The sequence below is a fragment of the Piliocolobus tephrosceles genome, chromosome 16 (genome assembly GCF_002776525.5).
Source record: "Piliocolobus tephrosceles isolate RC106 chromosome 16, ASM277652v3, whole genome shotgun sequence".
Lineage (NCBI taxonomy): Eukaryota > Metazoa > Chordata > Mammalia > Primates > Cercopithecidae > Piliocolobus > Piliocolobus tephrosceles.
Window position 1 is genome coordinate 55,354,049 of NC_045449.1, and position 24,630 is coordinate 55,378,678.

General features: G+C 43.6%; 1 long non-coding RNA gene and 1 pseudogene across 1 annotated transcript; both read right to left on the reverse strand.

Annotated features, from left to right (window-relative positions):
• Window positions 1–6,528: 6,528 nt before the first annotated feature.
• Window positions 6,529–12,395, reverse strand: LOC111529282. The gene is made up of 3 exons (XR_002727372.2): window positions 11,702–12,395; window positions 7,173–7,242; window positions 6,529–6,630 (listed from the first exon to the last, which is right to left on the reverse strand). It is a non-coding gene; the product is annotated as an uncharacterized LOC111529282 (long non-coding RNA).
• An 11,377-nt stretch (window positions 12,396–23,772) lies between these two features.
• Window positions 23,773–23,967, reverse strand: LOC113219901 (annotated as a pseudogene).
• Window positions 23,968–24,630: the final 663 nt, after the last annotated feature.

Below are 24,630 nucleotides of genomic sequence, written 5' to 3' on the forward strand. Positions count from 1 at the left end.
TTTGCTCTCTATCCTTACGGTGAGACTGGACATGAACTGACCTGGAGACTCAAAATGTGGTCTGATCAGCATAAAGCAGAAAAGAGGCAGATTTGCCTTGTTTATGATGATGCTCCTATGTCTAGAATTTCAGACTGCAGGGAGAGTTGGGCAACATAACACACTATTTTCTTTTTTGAAAAGATAATTTCTTTTTTTTTTTTTTTTTTTTTTTTTGAGACAGAGTCTCGCTCTGTCGCCCAGGCTGGAGTGCAGTGGCGTGATCTCGGCTCACTGCAAGCTCCGCCTCCCAGGTTCACGCCATTCTCCTGCCTCAGTCTCCCGAGTAGCTGGGACTACAGGCGCCCGCCACCTCGCCCAGCTAATTTTTTGGTTTTTTTTTTAGTAGAGATGGGGTTCCACCATGTTAGCCAGGATGGTCTCAATCTCCTGACCTCATGATCTGCCCGCCTCGGCTTCCCCAAGTGCTGAGATTACAGGCATGAGCCACCACGCCGGTCCTGAAAAGATAATTTCTTTTGATATGTATAGATGGAGATTCACTCTTGTTGTCCAGGCTGGAGTGCAATGGCGCAATCTCGGCTCACTGCAACCTCCACCTCCTGGGTTCAATCAATTCTCCTGCCTCAGCCTCCTGAGTAGCTGGGATTACAGGTGCCTGCCACCACACCTGGCTAATTTTTTGTATTTTTAGTAGAAACGGGGTTTCGCCATGTTGGCTAGGCTGGTCTCAAACTCCCGACCTCAGGTGATCCGCCCACCTCAGCCTCCCAAAGTGCTGGGATTACAGGTGTGAGCCACCGTGCCCATCCTCTTCTCTCTCTCTCTCTTTTTTTTTTTTTTTTTGAGACAGAGTTTTGCTCTTGTTGCCCGGCTGGAGTGCAGTGGCACAATCTTGGCTCACTCTAACTTCTGCTGCCCAGGTTCAAGCGATTCTCCTGCCTCAGGCTTCCAAGTAGCTGGGATTGCAGGCACCCGCCACCATGCTCAGCTGATTTTTTGTATTTTTAGTAGAGACGGAGTTTCACTATGTTGGCCAGGCTGGTCTCGAACTCCTGACTTCAGGCGATCCACCCGCCTTGGCCTCCCAAAGTCCTGGGATTACAGGCTTGAGCCACAGCACCCGGGCTCTTTAAATATTTTTTTTAAAAAAGTTTTAATGAGCAGTAAGGATGACCAGAGGTCACTTTTGTCACCATCTTGGTTTTGGTCTTCTTTACTGCATCCTGTTTTTATTCTCTCTTTTTTTTTTCTTTTTGAGACTGGTCTCACTCTGTCACCCAGGTTAAAGTGCAGTGGCACAACCTTGGCTCAGTGTACCCCGCACCTCCCAGGCTCATGTGATCCTCCCATCTCAGCCTCCCAAGTACCTAGGACCACAGGCAAATGCCATCAAGCTCAGTTAATTTTTGTATTTTTGGTAGAGACAGGGTTTCTGCATGTTGGCCAGGCTGGCCTTGAACTCCTGACCTCAGGTGACCCACCTCGGCCTCCCAAAGTGCTGGGATTACAAGCCTGAGTCTGTGTGTCCGGCCAACATACTATTTTCTCAGTATGCATTTTGCCATACATTTTAAGCTCATCTCTTCTGTTATCCAGTAGTACAACTTACACTTGGGAATGATCAAAGCAAACTATATTACCCTAGGGACAAACCCACTGTGATCGGCATCCACAAACAAACTTGGTGTAAAGAAATCATAGCTATGACCAAGAGTATTTCTTTCTTATTTGGAGATAGAGTCTCACTTTGTCACCCTGCCTGGACTACAGTGATATAAACACGGCTTGCTGTAGCCTTGACCTGCCAGGGCCAAGTGATCCTCCTTCCTCAACCCCTTCAAGTACTACAGGTGCTCACCACCATGCCCAGCTAATTTTTCTTTTTTTTGGGTAGAGATGGAGTCTTGCTGTGTTGTCCCGGTAACTTACCTCCTGAGCTCAAGTGATCTGCCCTGCCTTTGCCTCCCAAAGTGCTGGGATGACGGTTATGAGCCACTTGCACCCAGCCATAAGAATATTTCTTAAAATCTGACTTGAAAAATTTTTTAAAATCTTTTAGAGATAGGGTTTCACCATGTTGGTTAGTCTGGTCTCAAACTTCTGACCTCAGGTGGTCTGCTCACCTTGGCCTCCCAAAGTGCTTGGATTACAGGTGTGAGCCACTGTGCCCAGCCAAAATCTGACACATTTATAAATTTCTACAATAATTTAAAATACCAAAAATATTCCAAAACATTTCATCGTAATTATTTTTCTTCCTAAATTGTGTAGTCTCTCAGAAAAATAACTTAGCCTATGTTTCCTTTAAAGAGTTTTTAATTTTTCTAATGAAGGGCTGAATTAATTTTATTTTTCCTTCTTTAAAAAAATTCGTCCAGCACAGTGGCTCACACCTGTAATCCCAGCACTTTCGGAGGCCGAGGCCAGAAGATCACTTGAGTCCAGGAGCTCAAGACCAGCCTGGCCAACATGGTGAAACCCCATCTCTACCAAAAATACGAAAATTAGCCAGGTATGGTGGCACATGCCTGTAGTGCCAACTACTTGGAAGGCTGAGGTGGGAGGCTCCTTTAAGCCTGAGAGGTGAAGACGTCAGTGAGCTGTGACAGCACCACTGTGCTCCAATGTAGATGACAAAGTGAGACCCTGTCTTAAAACAAAACAAAACTTTTTTTTGGAGATAGGGCCTCACTTGCTCGCCCAGGCTAGAGTAGAGTGGTGCTATCATGACTCACTGCAGGGTCGACCTCCCGGGCTCAAGCAGTTCCTGGCCTCAGCCTTGCCAAGTAGCTGAGACTACAGGTGTGCATCACAACACCCAGCAAATTCCTTTCTGTAGAAACAGGGTTTTGCCATGTTGCCCAGGCTGGTCTCAAAATCCCGGCCTCAAATTATGTGCCCGCCTCAGCCTGTTAGAATGCTGGGATTACAGACTATGAGCCACAACTCTTCTGGCCTATAAATGATAATTTAAGTGAATCTCTGAAGCTACAGTTTTTTGTTTTGAGATGGAGTCTCGCTCTGTGGTGCAGTGGACTCATGGATATTAATTATATTCTTTGGGTTATCATGCAATCCTATCACTTTTAATTCTGTTGCACAAATTGTTTCAGCTTTGGCCACTGCGGACTTTTTCCCAGTCCAGTGTCCTTTTGACACATATTCATTCATTCATTCATCCATTCAGCGTTTTCGTACTTTCCAGTACTAAAAGATGCTCCAGGCTCACCTTATATTTTCCCTGCCCAGGTCCTAGAATCCACCATCTCTCCAAGGAGCCTTTGTTCTTTTTTGAAGAACAAATTGGAGAATGATGTTAGAAGTCACAATCTAGGTGCTTGGTGTGCTTGTTACAACTGGAGTATTGCTTTCTAGGGTCTTTTGGCCAACAGAGCTAAGAAATGTAGTGATAAATATACACATCTATATTATTTCTGTATTTATCTGTGCGGGCACATATGTGCATGAGTGAAAGCCTATGTGTCTGTGTAGGTTCATTTACCATTGCCCACTTGCTTATTTGTAACTTCTCTGACAGTGAGAAATCTGGCTCACATTATCTATAATGTATCTAGTTATTTGTTCATTCCATTCCTAGTACATAGTAAAATAGTTTCGGAATTGCTAAACTGTTTCCTCATAAAAATAAATTTACTAACTAGAGTACAATATTTGTGAATAAGAAAAAACACTTTTTTTTTTTTTTTCTTGAGATGGAGTTTTGCTCTTGTTGCCCAGGCTGGAGTGCAATGGTGCAATCCTGGCTCACTGCAACCTCTGCCTCTCAGGTTCAAACGATTCTTCTGTCTCAGCCTCCCAAGTAGCTGGGATTACAGGTGCCTGCCATCACACCCGGCTAATTTCTGAGATGGGGTTTCACCACGTTGGCCAGGCTGGTCTCAAACTCTTGACCTCAGGTGATCTGCCCGCCTCTGCCTCCAAAAGTGTTGGGATTACAGGCGAGAGCCACCGCACCAGGCCAGAAGAAACACTTTTAATACCATGTATGTCCACAGTACTCCTCTTTGGATTTTGGGGTTTGTGTTTCCTTTTGAAAAACTTTATTTTTTACTTTATTAGAGACAGAGCCTCACTCTTGCCCAGGAATACACTGGCATGATCATAGTTCACTGTAATCTTGACCTCCTAGACTCAAGTGATCCTCCCACCTCAGCTTCCCGAGTAGATGGAACTATAGGTATGCGTCACCACGCCTGGCTAATTTTTTTTTTTTTTTTTTTAAGACAGACTCTTGCTCTGTTGCCCAGGCTGAAGTGCAGCGGTGTGATCTTGGTTCACTGCAACCTCTGCCTCCCAGGTTCAAGTGATTCTCCTGCCTCAGCCTCCCAAGTAGCTGGGATTACAGGTGTATGCCACCATGCCCGGCTAATTTTTTTGCATTTTTAGTAGAGATGGGGTTTCACCATGTTGACCAGGATGGTCTCCATCTCTTGACCTCATGATCTGCCCGCCTCAGCCTCCCAAAGTGCTGGGATTACAGGTGTGAGCCACTGTGCCCAGCTGCCTAGCTAATTTTTTAATCTTCTAAAAAACAGAGATGGAGGCCGGGCGCAGTGGCTCAAGCCTGTAATCCCAGCACTTTGGGAGGCCGAGGCAGGTGGATCACGAGGTCAGGAGATCAAGACCATCCTGGCTAACATGGTGAAACCCCGTCTCTACTAAAAATACAAAAAACTAGCCGGGTGTGGTGGCGGGCGCCTGTAGTCCCAGCTACTTGGAGGCTGAGGTGGGAGAATGGCGTGAACCCGGGAGGCGGAGCTTGCAGTGAGCCAAGATCGCACCACTGCACTCCAGCCTGGGCGACACAGCGAGACTCCATCTCAAAAAAAAAAAAAAAAAACAGAGATGGAGTCTCACTATGTTGCCCAGGCTGGTCTTGAACTCTCAGCCTCAAGCGATCCCCCTGCCTTGGCCTACCAAAGCACTGGGATTACAAGTGTGAGCAGTGCCCAGTCCTTAATTACTATATTTTAAAGAACATTTTATTTGGAAAAAGAAATGTACTTACCGATTATCTGTTTTTCTTAGAGGCACAGATTTCCTCTTTCTTTTTTTTTTTTATTTTTTTGAGTCTTGCTCTGTTGCCCAGGCTGGAGTGCAATGGCGCAATCTTGACTCACTGCAACCTCCACCTCCCAGGTTCAAGTGAGTCTCCCACCTCGGCCTCCCAAGTGGCGGGGACTATAGGTGTGCACCATCATACTCGGCTAATCTTTGTATTTTTAGTAGAGACGGGGTTTCACCATGTTGGCCAGGCTGGTCTCAAACTTCTGACCTCAAGTGATCCAACCATCTCAAGGTGCTAGAATTACATTTGTGAGCCACCACGCCTGGCTGTCTTTCAAGTACTGCTACATCCTATAGCTTTCTTAACCAAATCATTGTATATCCTCCCTATTTTCCCAGCGCCATTTAATGAAAATCAAACCAAAAGAAATTTTTTTAATTACCTACTAAGTGTAGACCATTTAAATTGGTTGAAAAGCACAGGTTGGATGACCATAGTCCTCTGATTTTCTATGAAGATTCTAATTTCAAATATTCTATCTTGCTAAACACTCTTGTATATATGTGTGTATTTATACACACATATACACTTATACATACACACATTCATACTGGTTTTAGGTCCAAAAAACTATGGCAATCATAGCCATAAGGAAAAACAGAACAAAAATAGGACCTGGGTGCAATGGTTGACACCTGTAATCCCAGTACTTCACGAGGCTGAGGCAGGTGAATCACTTGAGGCTAGAAGTTTGAGACCAGCCTGGCCAATGTGGTGAAACTCCATCTCCACCAAAAATACAAAAATTAGCTGGGCGTGGTGGTGCATGCCTATAATCCCAGCTACTTGGAAGGCTGAGACATGAGAATTGCTTGAACCTGGGAGGCGGAGGCTGGAGTGAGCTGAAATCATGCCACTGCACTCTAGTGTAGGTGACAGCGTGAGACTCTGTTCAAAAAAACAAAAACAAAACAAACAACAACAAAAAACAAGAAAAATAGATCTAAAGTGTTTAGCAGAGAGAAAAACATTAAAGGATGAAAGAAAATTATGTTGTCTCTGATCTATACTAAATGTGCATATTTTATAAACATGTATATTCTACACTTTGCATGAATATTTCAAAACTAAACAAAGAATTAACCTATCAGGTTTTAGAAACCATCTCTACTTAGAAAAATTTCTTCTAAAAATAAACTTCCTTCAAATAAGCAAAGTAAACCATTATAAAACTTAATTACCATCTAGGCATAGGATAAAGCAAATATAGTGAGCTGTATATTTAGCTACAAATATATAGTAAAGTACAGATCTAGATAATGAATATATGAGTATATGAGTACTTACTGTATAATTCATTCTTTTTTTCTCTTTTGAGACAAACTCTTGCTCTGTCGCCCAGGCTGGAGTGTAGTGGTGCGATCTGGGCTCACTGCAACCTCTGCCTCCCAGGTTCAAGCAATTCTCCTGCCTCAGCCTCCCGAGTAGCTGGGATTACAGGCCTGTGCTACCAGCCCTGGCTAATTTTTCTATTTTTAGTAGAGATGGGGTTTCACGATGTTGGTCAGGCTGGTAACTGTATAATTCTTTCAACCTTTCTGTACATTTGAAATTTTTCATAAAATATTGAGGAAAAATGGAGAAGAAAAATTTAACTATCAAAAATAGAATTAAACTCTCCTAAAGTAGACATGCATGTATATAAAAACCAGAGAGCTATACATTAGAAATGAAGTATTTTGTTTGAGGTTAATATCAAGTCAAAGTCATCAGGAAAGGCTATGATTCTGAAATTCTTATTATCATGCTGCAAATTATTCTTGGCTGTTATCAGAACCCCAGTAGTTTCCATTGTTTTCACTTCATAAAACTCCAAGTTACAGAACACTATTAGATATTATTTTGGGTATTTACCTGGACTGGGTGGTCCTAAACTGACTATCATAGCCAAGATTTTGGTTACCAGAGAGAACAAATAAAGGTAACGGTGGGGGACTGGTGTTTTAATGGGGGATTCTTCTATCTGAATGTTCGATTCACTGACAATACACTCCTTAAAAAGATGCTGAGGGGATTAAAGAATTGTAAAATACCTCGTTGAGCACCTGGCCCACAGCAGACACTCAAAAATGTTACTTACCCCTTCTCTTCCCCATCAATTTTCAATTCTTGTGAATCCCTCCTCTTCTAGTACCACGTTGATGTTGTGCCTTAACAAAAAAAAAAAAAAAAAAAAAAAGGAAAAAAAGAAAAACATATTTATGTCATTTTTGGGGTCCAGATCTCACCATTAAATCCAAAGTGCAACTCATCTTACTTCCATGTACTCCGTGTAATACTAAGAGGATAACTGCAGGTTGCAAGGCAATCTCACAACACACACATTTTAGTCATCTAACTTTCTAAGAACATATTGTGGTCTAAAGCTTAATGTGCTTTGTTGTTCTCGATTACTACAAAAGGTTTAACTACTTTTTAAAAGTACATTACATGCTGAATTATGCTGAAATAGAACATGCTCATTGTAGAAAATGCAAAAAATAGGAAAAGGAAACCAACTACAATTCTACTATGCTGACTGGTCATTTGTTAATGATAAAAGCTGATCCAGTTGGTTATTTAGAGGAAAAGAATTTAAGTATCCCAATGACCCAGGCACAGTTTTTGCATGGTACTTTACTTAATTCTGCGATACGTAGTGTTCTATCACATGATAATTCATAATGACATTTACCAATCGCCTTATATGAACATTTTTCAGACCACTTAACACTTTTGATTATTCATTCCTGTTTTGATTTTGTTCTTTCTTTAATTAGGATTACACTGTATATATAATTTTATACACAGACAAGCTCACCCTGGAAAGTATCTTTTTTCTTTTTGTTTTTTTTTATTTTTATTTTTTATTCTGGGAAATATTTCTAATTCAACATACTTTATAAAAAATCATATCTCACTTTGCCTTTTAGGGGTCTGAAGATTGTTCTGTTATTGTACTAAAACACAGTAGAGCAAAAAGGGATTTATCTATTTTAACGCCACAATTCATAAAAGGAAATTAAGGGGGGAAGTAAGCTGGCTGAAATTAATAAAATATCCTATGATTTGATCTATATGGAGGGGAGAGTAAGACGGAGATTGTGTTACTGCAATTACTGATCCCCCAGAGACTTCTGAACACTGAAACTTTTCTAATAAAAAAATTACACATTTTTCGGCCGGGCGCGGTGGCTCAAGCCTGTAATCCCAGCACTTTGGAAGGCCGAGATGGGCGGATCACGAGATTGGGAGATCAAGACCATCCTGGCTAACATGGTGAAACCCCATCTCTACTAAAAAATACGAAAAACTAGCCGGGCGAGGTGGTGGGCGCCTGTAGTCCCAGCTCCTCGGGAGGCTGAGGCAGGAGAATGGCGTAAACCCGGGAGGCGGAGCTTGCAGTGAGCTGAGATCCGGCCACTGCACTCCAGCCTGGGCCACAGAGCGAGACTCCGTCTCAAAAAAAAAAAAAAAAAAAAAAAAAAAATTACACATTTTTCTAAACAGATCTAAAAGAGGAATACTTCTAACAGATATGAATAAATATAATTCATGATAACTAAGAATGCTTTTTTCTGAAGAAAAAGTATATTTGTGCCCAACAGTATTTATATATGAGAGCCTATCATTCTTCAAAAATATGCATGAAATCACAGGAATATTGATGTAGAACATGTGAGAACCAGCTTGGATACGGCTATCTGGGTATCTTTATTAAACAAACAGTCTATATTTAAGTAAATGGAGAATGGGGAAAATTAATAGGATTATACGTACAGCAGATAATGTATGCAGAAGAGCAGAACTCAGAACCAGGCACTTGAAAGTGTACTTGCAGAATCTTACCTAACAATTTTATCTAAGTTAAAACTTAAAAAAGGCACTACAGTTGGCCCTCCGTGGCCAAAGGTTCTGCATTCTTGGATTCAGCCAATCTCAAATTGAAAATACAGTATTCTCAGGATGCAGAATCCTTGGATATGGAATGTCACCTTTTCATATCAGCAGGTTCCACAGGGCCGACTGCAGGACTTGGGCATCCACGTATTTTGCTATCTGCAGAGGGCTCTGGAAGCAATCCCTGAGAATACTGGGGGACGGCTATATTAGAAAACACAGGGGCTGCGCTCGGTGGCTCACGCCTGTAATCCCAGCACTTTGGGAGGCCGAGGTGGGCAGATCACGAGGTCAGGAGATCGAGACCATCCTGGCTAACACGGTGAAACCCTGTCTCTACTAAAAATACAAAAAAGTAGCTGGGCGTGGTGGTGGATGCCTGTAGTCCCAGCTACTGGGGAGGCTGAGGCAGGAGAATGGCGTGAACTTGGGAGGCAGAGCTTGTGGTGAGCCCAGATCGCACTACTGCACTCCAGCCTGGGCAACAGAGTGGGACTCTGCCTCAAAAAAAAAAAAAAAAAGGGAAACGAAAACACAGGTGGTATTTATTAAACATGCACAGAATACATCTGGCAGGATAAAAAAAATATAGCAATAATGATTGCCTCTGGAGAAAGGAAGGTCAGATTGGAGCTTATGAAGGAGAGAGATTCATTTTTCACAGCATACCCTTTTATACTATTTAAACTTTTAAGATATATAGTATTTATAACTTAAAAAAATAAAAAGAAGACCGAGTGTGGTGGCTCACTCCTGTAATCCCAGCACTTTGGGAGGCCAAGGTGGGCGGATCACAAAGTTTAGGAGTTTGAGACCAGCCTGGCCAATGTGGTGACACGCTGTCTCTACTAAAAATACAAAAATTAGCTGGGTGTGGTAACTGATACCTGCAGTCCCAGTTACTCAGGAGGCTGAGGCAGAAGAATCACTTGAACCCAGAAGGCAGAGGTTGCGGTGAGCCAAGATGGTGCCACTATACTCCAGCCTCGGTGACAGAGCAAGACTCCGTCTCAAAAAAAAAAAAAAAAAAAAAAAAGAAAAAGAAAAGAAAAGCAGAGTTGAGTAATAAAATAAGGTAACATTGTATTATAACCTAATAAATATCCAATTATAACCCAGTAAGTATAAAATAGATATCCATGAATCTATACTCATAGAAATAAATGTCTGAAAAAATAAACGAATAAACAAATCTCCTGTACAGAAAAATTCCAAATAATTGATGTAGATATTGCCCCTTCAAGAAGGTAGAACATAACTCCCCACCCACCAAGTGTGGCTGTTTACAGTGACTTACAGTATTGGGGGTTTGAGGAGATGGGGGAGGATGTGGGGAAACCTGACAAACACCGCCTCACCCAGGGGACCAAGGTTAACATCATCAGTGATAAGTCACGAGGACAGCATGCACTCTTGATAAGAAGATGAGAACTGCACTTCACCTCTGTGGTCTTCCTCCCTAAAATGTAAAAACCTAGGCTGACCATGAGAAAAACCCGACTAATTTCCCTCCGTCGCTGGCGCTGCCCGGTCCCTTAGGTCGCTCGGGCCGACCCCCTCCGCGACGTTTTTCTTCCTTTCTCTCGCTGGCTCTTTCAGCCTCAGTTTCCCTAGGGGGCGGGAGGGGAATGATATCTGGGGGTTCTCCTGCCTTCCTCTCCGAGCCGCGGAAGGGGAGACGCGGGGAGGAGGTCCGGCCGGCTTTGGGCTCCAGCCAGGGGTCCGCGGAGACTGTGGTCTCCGAAGGCCTTAGACGCCGGGCATTTCGTGAGCTGCACGTCTCTCTAAGCCGCGTCAGTGCGCCCGGAGTCCAGCTGCACCGAGCGCTGCGCCGCGCTGCGCCGAACCCAGGCGCCGCGGGCTCTCAGCCACGGACTCAATGCTTCCGTGCTCCCCCTAGCGGCCGCCGCGCCACCTCGCCACGACCCAGGCTCGTCGGCGGCGAAGCTCACGTGACCGTGCTCCGGTAGACGAAAGAAGCAGCATGGCGGTTGAAGGCTATCTGGACTGGGGCCCCAGCCGTTCGGATTGAGCCTTCTCCCTCCAACCACTTCCACCGGTCGGGACCCTCCTGCCCGCCCCTTGGGCTCCCCCATCGGGCCCTGGCGCTCCCCACTGTCCCCACTGCGCCGGGCCCTCCCGGTCCGCTTTCCCTTCCAACGTGAGGGGACTGCGGGGCAGGCTGATTAAGGAGCCCGCGGCTCCCGCTGCGGAGCGCTGAGCCCCGGCCCGTCGCCGCCGCCGCCCACGTCCGGACCCATCCGGCGGCTCCGCTCGCGGCAACGCGGTAGCAGCCGGGACAGGTGGGTCGCCGCCAGGCTGAAGTGGCGCCCAAGATGCGGCTGATCTCGCCCAGGGTGGGCTGCAGTAGCCAAAGGAAGCCGCCGCCGCCGGCCCCGCCCAGCACCAGCGCCCGCGGCTGGCGAGGAGGCGGGGGCAGCCACCTGGCCCGGACCACCGCGGCCCGGAGGGCGGTCAACAAAGTCGTTTAGGATGACCAAGAGAGCGAGGAGGAGGAAAAGGAGGACAGCGACGCCGAGGAGACCCAGGAGTCTGAGGACAACTAGGAGGAGGAGATGGAAGAGGACGACGATGACCGATTATACGGAGGAGCTGGAAGACAACCACAAGGACGCCAGTTACTCCACGGAAAGCAGCTTCCGGAGCCATAGAACCTACGGCAGCACTCCAGGTACCCACCCGCCCAGTTGCTGCAGACTCCTTCCTCACCTCCTCTACCCTCCCCGCTTGCTCACTCCTGTGCTGTGCATCCTGCTCCGATCTCCCCCCAACTCCGCCGACCCCCAGAGGGGTAATGCGAGGGCACATCAAGTGGCAAAAAAACTAGATTTATAAGAGGAAAGAGGCGCGTTGTTCAAAATTGTTGCAGTTTGCAGGCCACACTCGCTTGCTCTCTCCCCACTTCCGCCGCCAGCCCCCTCTTTTTCCTCCTTAGACTTTGTGCCGGTGCAGTGTCTCCACCAGGCAAGATTGAAACTTTGGCAAACGCATATCCATTGCTTTCATTTTTCTCCCCTTGTTTTGGTGTGGTTTTCTGGAATGAAAGAAGCCTCTTGTTTTGCAAACCTCTTTGCATTTCTAATGTGGTTCCTTTCGGATTTTTATTATATATCTGTTCCTTAAAAGGGAATTAAGGATTTGGACAGATTGTGGCACACAAACACACACAAAAACAAGCCTGTTTTCACACCCCTAGCTGTGGTTTTAAAATTGTTAAGGAAACGGATCATTTGGGTTAGTAGGGGAACCTTATCTGGTCCTGTGTGTTTGTTTTTATTCTTCGAGTGCTAATGGGCCCGTGCAACAGTTGCTGGTAAATGGCTGATTAAAAGGCAAAGCAGAAAGCCAAACAAGACCCAACCAAATTTGGTAATTCATCCGATTCAAAACTGTTTTGGTTAAATCAAAAATAAAAGTACAGGCCGGGCGCGGTGGCTCAAGCCTGTAATCCCAGCACTTTGGGAGGCCGAGGCGGGCGGATCACGAGGTCAGGAGATCGAGACCATCCTGGCTAACACAGTGAAACCCCGTCTCTACTAAACAAATACAAAAAACTAGCCGGGCGAGGTGGCAGGCGCCTGTAGTCCCAGCTACTCGGGAGACTGAGGCAGGAGAATGGCGTGAACCCGGGAGGCGGAGCTTGCAGTGAGCTGAGATCCGGCCACTGCACTCCAGCTTGGGCGACAGAGCGAGACTCCGTCTCACAAAAAAAAAAAAAAAAAAAGTACAAGACCGCAGGAACGCGCGTCTTAACTCATTTGATCGCTTTGCCTTGCTTGGGAAATGCGGTTTCGTGTCACCTGTTGTAGAAGATATGTAGTTGATCATCTAGACATAATTGCTGAAGATGAACTTTTGGACCAACTTCTGAGTCACACAGCGTCAGTATCAGATTTCTTACACAACGACTTTTTCTTTTCACTCTCTTTCTGAGGAAAAAGCCCTCCCGAAATCCGCAATGAATTTCTCCTTGGTAACCCCTCTTCTGTTTTCACACAGAAAAGTTTCTCTAGGCTGGTACTGAGATACATTTTGTTAAACACCCCCCACCCCGCACCCCGCAAAGGCTGCTTTGTATTAAATATGTAGTTGCAATGTACTAAATTGTGAAATTAACATAACCGAAGCAACAACCAGCAAGACTTTTCCTTTATAATTTTGCAAATCTAGATTAATTAAATTAGAATCTGTTTTTCTTTTCTTTTTTTTTGACACGGAGTCTCGGAGTGGAGTCTCGCACTGGCGCCCAGGCGGGAGTGCAGTGGCAGGATCTCGGCTTACTGCAAGCTCCTCCTCCTGGGTTCACCCTGTTCTCCTGCCTCAGCCTCTCGAGTAGCTGGGACTACAGGCGACCGTCACCACGCCCGGCTAATTTTTTGTATTTTTTTCGTAGAAACGGGGTTTCTCCATGTTGGTCAAGGTGGTCTCAAACTCCTGACCTCAGGTGATCCAGCCGCCTCGGCCTCCCAAAGTGCTGGGATTACAGGCGTGAGCCACCGTACCCGGCGTAGAATCTGGTTTTAAAAGCATTTAAAATATAAAGTTTATGAGGAAATATTTGTGAGGAAAAAGGACCCTTTTTTCCTTGAAGTGAGGTGTGTCATGTCTTTCTCAGAGAGGCTAGGGTAGTAGAAGTGGTTAAATTGAAACTTTCTGTTTTTTTTATAAATGCTTAAATACTTACTGAAGAAGTAGGGTAGTATTATATTAAGCCAAATGTAAACCCATGTAGGCTGTCCTAACATAAACTGAAAAAGGTAATTACTTTTGCCCAATGGTCAGAATCGTTGCCAGACTTGTCCTGGGAGACTGGCTGAAGAATGAAGGGATGAATCAAGTGTCAGGTATTTATGTCTCACAGAAAAGTAGAAAAGAGTACATGTAAATTCTTGCCAACTTAATTTTAGTACATTTTTTTTTTTTGAGGCGGAGTCTTGCTCTGTCACCTAGGCTGGAGTGCAATGGCGCAATCTTGGCTCACCGCAACCTCCACCTCCTGGGCTCAAGCGAGTCTCCTGCCTCAGCCTCCCAAGCAGCTGGGATTATAGGTGACCACCAGCACACCTGGCTAATGTTTGTATTTTTAGTAGAGATGGGGTTTCACCATGTTGGCCAGGCTGGTCTCGAACTCTTGACCTTATGATCCGCCCACCTGGGCCTCCCAAAGTGCTGAGACTACAGGTGTAAGCCACCGCGCCAGGCCTAGTACGTGTTTTATAGTAACAATTTTTACCTTAAGAAATCACATTTTGGTCTTTGTACCTAGAGCCGGTAATTGAAACATGGAGACTGGATTGCATACACCCGTGGAAGAAGTTTTTTCTGGTTAGAGCTGAGACATTTTGGCAAGGCAGTTCAGCTAATTTTAAGTCCTCCTTAAAGGCCTAGCAAATAATATTTAGGATTGATGGCTCTGCATATGCTGACTTAAATTACAATTTATAGCTAGGTGTCCTTTAAAAAAATGTGTTTACTTTTTTTTTTTTTTTTGAGACGGAGTCTGGCTCTGTCGCCCAGGCTGGAGTGCAGTGGCCGGATCTCAGCTCACTGCAAGTTCCGCCTCCCGGGTTTAAGCCATTCTCCTGCCTCAGCCTCCCAAGTAGCTGGGACTACAGGCGCCCGCCACCTCGCCCGGCTAGTTTTTTTTTTTTGTATTTTTTAGTAGAGACAGGGTTTCACCGTGTTAGCCAGGATGGTCTCGATCTCCTGACCTCGTGATCCGCCCGTCTCGGCCTCCCAAAGTGCTGGGATTACAGGCTTGAGCCACCGCGCCCGGCCAAAAATGTGTTTACTTTTGATACTTTTGTGACATTTTGTTTTTCTTTTTTTGAGGAGGAGTTTTGCTCTTGGTGCCCAAGCTGGAGTGCAATGGTACGATCTCGGCTCACTGCAGCCTCTCCCAAGTTCAAGCAGTTCTCCTGCCTCAGCCTCCCGAGTAGCTGGGATTCCAGGCATGCACCACCACGCCTGGCTAATTTGGCATTTTTAGTAGAGACGAGGTTTCTCCACGCTGGTCAGGCTGGTCTCGAACTCCTGACCTCAGGTGATCTGTCTGCCTCAGCCTCCCAAAGTGCTGGGATTACAGGTGTGAGCCACCATACCTGGCCTGACGTTTTGTTTTTCTTAATGACACTTGGAGCCTACTGTGTATCTGCTTATCCTATCTGTATATGAAATGATTAACTCTGTAGAGACAGTATTGAGCCTGTTCCCCCTGCAGCTCCTGTAACAGTGTTTCGTGCATAGCCGGTGCTCATCAAAAGTTGGTTGGATAAATTATTGTTAGTAGATGAGAACTTGTAATAGATGAAGTTTTGATAATTCTACAGTGGGTGTCATAACCCCTAAATATTTTGGATTTAGGGAACTAAAAATTGTCCTAATTGTTTTTTTTTTTGTTGTTGTTCTTTTCTAATTGGGTTTTGATGGACAATTTGATCACTGAATATTTTTATTTTTATTTTTTATTTATTTATTTTTTTGAGACAGAGTCTCGCTCTGTCGCCCAGGGTGGAGTGCAATGGCACGCATGATCTCGGCTCACTGCAACCTCCGCTTCCTGGGTTCAAGCAGTTCTCCTGCCTCCTCCCAAGTAGTTGGGACTACAGGTGCACGCCACGACGCCCAGCTAATTTTTTGTATTTTAGTAGAGACGGGGTTTCACCATGTTGTCCAGACTGTTCTCGAACTCCCGAGCTCAGGCAATCCACCCGCCTTGGCCTCCCAAAGTGCTAGGATTACAGGCATGAGTCACCTTGCCCGGCCCAGTGCATGTTTTTCATTACAAGATTTACTTTGTTTTTGAGTTGCTATTTCGTATTGCTTGCCAGGCATTTTCGTTTATTGGCTGTGATGTTAATTTGGATGTTTTACCTTTTGCAACACATTATTTCTTAAGATTATGGTAAAATGGATGTGACTTTTTTTCCCCTTATTTCTTCTAAAAACAAAACGGGGTACATGCGCAGAACGTTCAGGTTTGTTGCATAGGTATACGTGTGCCATGGTGGATTGCTGCACCTTTTGACCTGCCCTCTTAAGTTCCCTCCCCTCGACCTCCAGCCCCCGCGGATATGAGTGACATTTTGAGTTCCAAACTTTCAGAACATGCCCACTTGCCTTGAATGAGTAACAGCGCGTGACAGTGAGTTGTTTAGGCTCAGTACTAGTTTCATTGGTTTTATAGTCTGTACTTCCTGGGTGTAGGGTTGTCAGGTAAATGTGTAGATGGAAGAAAAAAATTTTAGAACTGGTTTAAGATATCCGAATAACACATAAAAAAGTATGACTGATGAATTTGAATCCTGTTGCACTGCTAAGGCTGAAAGAGGAATTTACTTTATTAGTAATTTAGAGTAATTTGATTAATTTTTATAGTTTACAGTGTTGGCTTAATTACTGACATGTGACATTCCTAACATGAGAAATAACTCACTCCTAATACAAGAAATAACTCAGTATTTTGTAGCTAATATAACTTAATGCAAACACATTAGTTGATATTACTAAAGTCATGAAAGGTTTATTTATTGAAGATAAATATGGAAAAAAATGTAAGGATGGCAACTTTTTAGTATAAAATTGTAATCATCTAGTTTTGCTTAAGCTGAAGGCATATGGCTGAATAATGCTTTAATTTATTTTGACTTTTTAAATTTAGAATTACTTCAGCCTATAGGTTTTATGACATTGCCAGTACAATGAGAAGGATTGTATAGGAAGTGTTTTCAATAGCCATTTGGTAAAGTTTTGACAGCACTTTGAAATTAAGCATTTGCTAATTTTAAGAAATTATATGTAAAACAGAATGGTTCTTGTGTTTCAGTCTCAGTCTTGTGTGAGACTTCTGAGAATACTTACCTGGAATTTTAAAACTTGGAACCTCTGATGACTTCATAAAACAAAAGCCCTGGTGTTATCCTGGAAGAGTTAGTGATTTATGTCCTCTAAGAATTGTGACAGTGGAGATCAGTGGCAGAGATGCCATGAGTGAACCATAGATTTACCTCAAACAGAATTTGTCACTGGTTTGACAATATTATTCCCACCAGTGTCAACTTAATATCTTTTCAGTATAATTTCTGATTGCTGCAGGCATGGTACAAAGTGCAGTGGGCATTTAAAGGAAGGCGAGATTATATACCCTGTTTAAGGGGACTGGTGTGGGCATAGGCTTCCTGGGTGGGCATGTGGAGAGTAAGGATAGGCAGATTGAAGGACGAAGGGGGAGGGAGTGGCAGGCACTTGTTGTAAGTGTGGGCAGTCTCAAATAATTTGGTTTAACAAGAGCCTGAGTATGTGAATAGGAAATAAACCAAAGCTCCCTTGTATGCTGTGTTGGGCAGTACCTAGAGGATCAGGCTATAGCAACTGTACTTTCCCACTCATCTGTAGAATAAGGATTGGGCTAGATCGTGATCCTCAGACCTTTTTCACTCCTGAACACCCCAAGGAGATATGGTGTATTCCCAGCAGCACCATGCACAAACATGAAACGGAACCACATCAAATCACAGAGATGCTGTTGAACCACTGGTGTAGCCCTTTCTCCCAAATTGAGAGAATTACTGGGGCAGTGGCCTGAAGCTCTCTCTCAAATCTATTTCAAATCTTTAATTTTGGGTATGGGATGATCGGAAGATCTTGAAAGAGTGGGGTATGATTTCAGAGGGATGCCACCAAGTTTAGCATAGCTTCTGTTCTGCAGGATGGATTGACAAGGACGAGATAGCTGGTGGGTTTTGTAGTTTTGAATGGAAGAGCAGTCCAGGAGGTACTTTAGAGTTCTTCAGGCCTTGACACATAGAGTGTAGAGAGAGGAATGCATCACCTATTTCTCCCTAAGAATGGTAGTACTTTCGGTAACAATAGGGAGGTCAAGATTATAAGGGAAATTAATGACATCTGTTTTCAAGTATCAGTACCTCAAGAGGTTAACATGAGAATTAAAATGAGAGCCAAAAGGGTTTTGAAAATTTGAGCATGATTTGTGAGTAGTCGAGAGGTGTGTCCTAGTTATGCAGTAATAAATAGTCTTGCATACGGTTCGTGCTTTTTTTTTTTTTTGAGACGGAGTCTCACCCTGTGGTGGAGGCTGGAGTGCAGTGGCACGATCTCGGCTCACTGCAAGCTCCGCCTCCCGGGTTCATGCCATTCTCCTGCCTCAGCCTCCAGAGTAGCTGGGATTACAGGCATGTGCCATCATGCCCGGCTAATTTTGTATTTTTAGTAGAGATGGGGTTTCTCCATGTTGGTCAGGCTGGTCTTGAACTTCGGACCTTGGGTGATTCGCCTGCCTCGGCCTCCCAAAGTGCTGGGATTACAGGTGTGAGCTGCTGTGCCCGGCCAGTTCGTGCTTTTCTATTGTGCTCACCCATGGGCGTGTTTGGAAGTTTGTATTGAAACATGCATATAAAAGGACTGGGCATGTTAAGACCAGGAGCTCTAGTCTCTTCTGTTAGGTCCTCCTCTCCTCAGTCCCCAAGACCCCGTGTCTTCTCTTTGACTAAAGACCCGTAATGGTGGAGACATGGGGGTGAGAGAGTGGTAGTCATGGTGGGTAAGTCGTAATCTGGGTAACCCAGGAGCAAATCCTGGCTGATGCCCTTTTCTCTTCCTGCTCCTTAGCCAGGCTGGAATCCCTCTTCCTGGGAGATCTTCCCTGAGTCCTGTTGCGCATCTTGTTCTTCCTTCTCTTTGAGTGCCTGTTGACAGTGGCTGTGATCTCAGCACTAGCTTAACACTGACACTAATTATTCTAATTCTGTTTTTCCTTTTGAGACGGAGTCTCACTGTGTTGCCCAGGCTGTTCTTCACCTCCCTCCTGCTCATCCCCTGGCAGCCACTAATCTACTTTCATTCTCTGTTGATTTGTCTCTTATGGAGTTTTCTTATTAAGTGTAATCATATAATGCGTGGCTTCTGTCATTTAGCCTAATGTTTTCAAGATTTATGCATATCTTAGCATGTATCAGTACTATATTTGAATAACATTTCATTGTATGGTTATACCACTTTTTTTTTTTTCCCCCATGGAGACAGGGTCTTGCAGTACTCAAACTCCTGGGCTGAGGCTTCCTGCCTCAGCCTTCCAGCCTCCAGAGTAGCTAGGATTACAGGCACACACCTCTGTGCCTAGAGACTACGGTTTGCTTATTCATTTTGTAAGTTCATGGACATTGGAACTGTTTCCACTTTTTGGCTATTATGAATAATGCTGCTAAGCACATTGGTGTACATGTTTTTATCTATACATATGTTTTCATTTCTTTTAGGTATATAACTAGGATTATTTGCTGGATTATTGCAAATTCAATTTTATTTTATTTTATTAGTATTACTTTTTGACACAGAGTCTCACTCTGTTGCCCAGGCCGGAGTACAGTGGCATGACCTTGGCTCACTGCAGCCTCTGCCTCTTGGGTTCAAGGATTCTCCTGTCTCAGCCTCCTGAATAGCTGGGACTACAGGTGTGTGCCACCACACATGGCTAATTTTCGCATTTTTAGTAGAAGGGGGTTTCACCATGTTGGCCAGGCTGGTCTCAAACTTCTGACCTCAAGTGATCCACCTGCCTTGACCTCCCAAAGTGCTGGGATTACAGGTGTGAGCCACTGCACCTGGCAGAAAATAATTCAGCAGTTAGAATGAATCCTTAATGATAGATTGGTTAGGCTGGGATGTGGTGACGGGGAGACAAGGAGTCATGAATGAACTGACTTCTAAATCTCCTGTTTGAAATGCTTGTTCTCCAGTGCCGTAAATAAATAGCACTTGAACATAAATTTAATTTATTTAGTAAGGCTATTTTTACTTCCTGCAGAAAGGGTACACTCGCCAGCAGTTTTGCCACAAGAGTACACCGAACAAAGAAGACAGGGTCATTTATAACCTGACGCGTCTACCCTACTGCTGTGTCTCTTTTCCATTGGCTGGAACGGGACCTCACATTCTGTATTTGTCCTGATTGGCTAGTAACTTAGACCTTTGTTAAAGAGGCAAAGGTAGAGGGGAACAAAGAAAGGAAGAAGTAACTTGTGGAATGTTGAGAAAGGTAAAAACACTTTTAAATAAGGAAGAGGAACAGGCTATGACCTAATGCTTGCTTGGAGCAGTATAAGCAAGCCAGGCAAATATTTAGGCTACATTGTGGGAGCTAAGAACATAAAGCACATTGATTTCTTTATTACGGCTAGCAGATATTTAAGAAGGTTAGTACAGGTCTTTGAATATATTTTGCTTCTAAGAGAAGTTACTATTTATTCCTAATTAGGGAGGAAAGTCTTTGAAGAGGAACCTCTACTTTACTTTTTACATCTCTCTTATTTCTCTTTTCCTTATTCACTCCTTATTTCTTTTCTTCATCTCAAATTGATCTAGTAATATTGATTTCTTTTTTTTATTATTATACTTTAAGTTCTAGGGTACATGTGCATAACGTGCAGGTTTGTTACATATGTATACTTGTGCCATGTTGGTGTGCTGAACCCATCAACTCGTCAGTACCCATCAATTCATCATTTATATCATGTATAACTCCCCAATGCAATCCCTCTCCCCTCTGCTCTCCCCAATATTGATTTCTTTGTAGTTCTCACACACCTAACTCCTAGTCACCCATCCATCACCTTCTCCAGCCTGCCTTCTCTGATCACCATTCCCTGTACCCCCAGGTGGGGCTGAGTTCCTTTGGTTCCCACCCCCTTAACCTCCAGGACCATGTGTATTAATTGTTTTAGTTTCCAAATATTTGGGGATTTTTTAGATATCTTTCTGTTACTGATTTCTAATTTCATTTCATTTTGTTCAGAGAGCATACTTTGTATGACTTTAATTTTGTAAAACATTTTCAGAGGTTTGTTTGGCACCCCAAAATTTTATCAGTCTAAGGAATGTTCCATATGTAGTTGAAAAGAATTTTGTATTCTGCTCTTGTTGGGTGGAGTATTGCATGAATATCAAATTAGGTCAAGTTTGTTGATAGTGTTATTAAGATCTGTCTTTATACTTGTTCTATTGATTACTGAGAAAAGTGTTGAAGTCTACAGCTATTGTGAAAAATTTATCTGTTACTCCTTGAAGTTCTCGCAATCTTCATGTATTTTGAGGCTCTGTATTCATGTATTTTGAGGCTCCTTCCTAAAGTCCATACACCTTTAGGAAGGATTGTTTTATCCTCTTACTTATTTAACCCCTTTATCTATATCTTTATCTGTTAAGACTCGGAACTGAATGACCTGTTAATGATCTGGCCTTTCCTTCATTACAACCTACTTTGGGCAGGGAATGTCCCATTCAGTCTCTGTAGTGCCTGGTTAAATCTCTTGAATGCAGTAGGCAGCACAGGTAACTGTGGAACTGAATGTTGAGTCAAAGAAAGCCTGTGCATTGTTTTCACCCTTGTACTGTCTAGTATGGTAGCTACTAGCCACATGTGGAGAGTTAAATTAATTGAAACTAGGCCAGGCCTGGTGGCTCACACCTGTAGTCTCAATACTTTGGGAGGCTGAGGTGGGAAATCACTTGAGGCAACAGTTCAAGACCAGCCTGAGGATTGCTTGAGGCCAGGAGTTTGAGACTCTAGTCAGCTGTGGACTGTGCTACCACTCTCCAGCCTGGGTGACAGAGTGAGAACCCATCTCTTAAAAAAAAAAATTAAGTAAAATGAAAACTTTAGTTTCTCCAGTGGCACTAGCTATTATACGTTCATTTCAAGTGCTCTGTATTCACGTGTATTGCACCACACAAATGTAGAGCATTTGGGACATTTCATATCATTGCAGAAAGTTCCCTTGGACTCATTGGTCTGTTAGACCACTGAGAATTTACCTAATATCTCTTTTTTTTAGCCTTGTATTTGCCCTAAATCCTGCACAGCTTGGGTAGCCCCAGCGATCTGGCTGAGTGAGGTCCTCCTTTGTGGAGACTCTGGGACCCACATTATTTGTGTATGTGATGGTATTGCATTTCTGCAGTAAGATTTGGGGTCATGTGTGAGATGTCTTTCCATTGTTTGTTGTTCTTTGTGGTAGGGTGAAGAGGCAGTCAGTTAACACATAATCAGAAAATCTGCCACAGTCCTGGTAAAATTAAGCTAAGAGTCATATATGTAGGCCAGAAGGGAAGGAAGGATTAGGATTCAGAGACTTTTCGTCGAGAAATTAAATTTGATAACGCAGAGAATTTCAGTGTTATAAAAGTGTAAATGTTGATACACAAACTGAATTGTGAGATGTTAGTATGCCCTAGTGTGTCTGGATTCTCCTATATAAAACCTCTTTCTCAGGAGTCTCTGGCCAAATTATTTATCTATGGAACCCCCTGAGATTTGCTAAGAAAGTTATTCAGAGACTCCTCTCTACTCATGGATATGTTCTGTAATTCACACACTTGGGAAACGGCATGGCCATGTGATTCATACCAAATGGCAACGTTCAGTAGGTGTGGTTTATATATTTTACTAGAAATATGGCTTCCTGCTCGATTTCAGAATGTTCATAGTGCCTCTTTTGAGGTCTGTGTGTATATTCTATTTATGGGAGTTAAAAAGTATTTCAGAAATGCGCATATTAATCTGTGTGGAATTTCTCTTGTCTTTGGACCAAGAAGTGGTCCAACATTTAAAACAGTGAATAACATCTTAGCCCATCCTAAAACAATCCTTCCTACAGGTTTATGAACTTAATAGCAGAGCCTCAAAATACATGAGGACTCATAGAACTCCAAGGAGAACCAGACACATCCTTAACAATATTGTAGACTTCAATACTCTTCTCACGGTAATCAAGAGAACAAGTAGACAGAAAGTGCACTTTTCCCTGTTTTTGTAGACATCAAAATTGTTTCACTCACTTCTGAAAGTCTCATTCAGTAAGTTACTCATTTCTCCACCTTATGACTGTACTATGCTTTCAAAGTGCTGTGCAAAGAATAAAAAGTTTTAAAGTGACTTTGCTGTAATTTCAGATACGTATTTGAACTTTTGAGTCTGAATTATCCAGGTGAAATGCATTAGATCTCTGATCCTCTGTAAACTGGGAAGATTACTTTCTTCCAGGTATGCTGGTTGTCCTTAACTGCCTTAATGGCATGAGTTGTGAATCTTCTCTGTCTCGGAAGAAACCTAACAGTGGAGATTGTTTATGGCAAGGGTCACAAATTTACATGCTTAGAAGGTTAGGACCCTCTGTAAGGTAAAGACATGAAGCGCCCCCTTCTTTATTAACACATAACTGCATTTGCTGATAATATTTATTTGCCTAGAATTCAGGCCCTTTTTGCTGTTACAGACAGCGCTGTCCTAAATGTGCTAGAGATGTATCTTTAGTCACTTAAGCTGGTGTTTCTGTGGACTAGGTTCCTAGGAGTGGGACTGGATTGTTGGGTTACAGTGTGTGCCATTTAAAAGACTGAACCAGATTATACTCTCAGCATCTGTTTTTTTTGTTTTTTTGTTTTTTGCCTTTCAAATGAGTTGGTTTAATTTCAGGTGATACAAAGTTCAGGGGAGAACAAGGACCAAACATCAGACTCTGGCAAGATTCTGAGCTGGTTTTACTTTAAATTCACAGTTTTGGTAGGAATGATTTAGTGAAAACAACTAAAGGGATGATGAGCCACTCTAAGTTCTTTCTTACAAAAGTTTATTTGTAAATGTACAACAGCTCCAAGACAACACTTAATTCCAGCTATAGGTGGCAAAAGATGTTATGGCAGGGAATACAGATGTTTAAACACGGATGAAATAGAAGGTCACCATCTCCTCAGGCACAAGGAACAGCTTACTTTTTGCCAGATTTCTTAATTCCACCTGTGGCCAAGGGCGCCTTCCCCACGGCCTTTGCTTTTAGCTCCTCGAGTTTCTTCTGCTCCTCTTTTTGTTTCTGCTTGAAAGCCTTATCTTCCTCGTCCATCTCCTTGGCCTGCTTCTTGGGCTGTTTCAGTGACGACTTCTTGCCACGTTCGTGGCCGGACATGGCACCTAGCATCTGTTTGTTTTTAAACCTTCCCTAGTCTGTGCTTATGTTTTTTTTTTTTTTTTTGATGGAGTCTCACTGTGTCACCCAGGCTGGAATACAGTGGTGTGATCTCGGCTCACTGCAACCTCCACCTCCCTGGTTCAAGCAGTTCTCCTGCCTCAGCCTCCCGAGTCACTTGGATTACAGGCGCATGCCAGCATGTCCGGCTTATTTTTTTGTATTTTTAGTAGAGATGGGGTTTCACCATGTTGACCAGACTGGTCTCAAACTCCTAACCTCAGGCAGTCCACCCGCCTGGGCCTCCCAAAGTGCTGGGATTACAGGCGTGAGCCACTGTGCCCTGCCTATGTGGTTTTTAAATTAACTTTTTCTAGAATGTACTAAGGTTTACTCAGACCTTTAGCAAGTGTTCTTGGATACTGACTAGGCCCAAGGTCCTCTTCTCATCAATTTATTGGTAAATATACTCACATGCAATGTGATATGAGACCCTGAGGTTTACCTCCCAAACAGCAGGATGTCTGTTTTGAGAGTTTCCTGCCAGGTGGTGGAAAGTACCATGGAAATGGAGTCTTCATTGCTTGTTTCTTAACTTGACTTTGGACCATAGAGAAGTCATTCTTCTGTAGACCTCAGTTTACTCACCTGTGCAGTATAGAT